Source organism: Brassica napus, chromosome C9, assembly GCF_020379485.1.
Source record: "Brassica napus cultivar Da-Ae chromosome C9, Da-Ae, whole genome shotgun sequence".
NCBI lineage: Eukaryota > Viridiplantae > Streptophyta > Magnoliopsida > Brassicales > Brassicaceae > Brassica > Brassica napus.
Genome location: NC_063452.1, coordinates 38,414,969 through 38,416,090, shown reverse-complemented (window position 1 = coordinate 38,416,090; position 1,122 = coordinate 38,414,969). Strand labels below are relative to the sequence as shown.

General features: G+C 32.4%; 1 non-coding gene across 1 annotated transcript; it reads right to left on the bottom strand.

Moving 5' to 3' along the window:
* Nucleotides 1–788: 788 nt before the first annotated feature.
* TRNAG-GCC lies at nucleotides 789–859 on the bottom strand. The gene has a single exon. It is a non-coding gene; the product is annotated as a tRNA-Gly (tRNA).
* Between the last annotated feature and the right edge of the window lie 263 nt (nucleotides 860–1,122).

Sequence of the window (1,122 nt, the reverse complement as noted above, 5' to 3'; positions counted from 1 at the left end):
ATATATATTTTTTTTTTATAATAAAAATATAGGTATGCACTCTTATATTTATTTCTACATCTAGGATCTGATTTGTATCATTATCATTGATAATAAGAGGAACTTAAGCATTATGGCAAAGAAAAGTTTGATTTATAGGGAGAAGAAGAGGCAAAAATTAGAACAAAAATATCATTTGATTCGTCGATCCTCAAAAAAGGAAATAAGTGAGATTCCGTCGCTAAGTGAGAAGTGGAAAATTCATGGAAAATTACAATCCCCACCGCGTAATAGTGCACCTACATGTCTTCATCGACGTTGCTTCTCGACCGGAAGACCGAGAGCTAACTATCGAGACTTTGGACTATCTGGACACATCCTTCGGGAAATGGTTCAGGCATGTTTATTGCCAGGGGCAACAAGATCAAGCTGGTAAAGATTTAAGTATCCTTTAATTTTTCTATTTTTTCTATGCTCGACGAGGCCCCTTTACCATTCTGTCTAAATAGGCTATTATATTTGTACAGATATGGAAAAGGGGCGCATTCAATTCGTCTTTGTTTATTAGAGTTTAGTCCAAGTTTTTTTGTTTCATCGCGGGGTAGAGCAGTTTGGTAGCTCGCAAGGCTCATAACCTTGAGGTCACGGGTTCAAATCCTGTATCCGCAACATTTTTTTTTTCAACAAATGTAATTTTGATTCTATTAACTATAATTAATACTTATCTTTTTGGGACGCGAGGCAAAAATTACTATATTTCCCGGTCAACTATACCGAATCTTTGATCTTTTTGAATCCATTTCTATTTGGGCGGATAGCGGGAATCGAACCCGCGTCTTCTCCTTGGCAAAGAGAAATTTTACCATTCGACTATATCCGCATTTTTTTGCCTTCTTGATAAGAAATTTATGGATAATATTTGTTCAAAGCTATACGAGATACACTCTTTGGTTTGGGGTCATTTGATAAAACTCTACTACCAAAAAAGTTCAATTAATAATTCTATTAATATATATAAATATATATTTATATATTAATAATATATTTATTCTATATCTATATATAGAATTCCATATTCAATAATATATTATTCTCTATTTCCATAAAATATTATATTCTATATTGATATCGGATATCAATTTT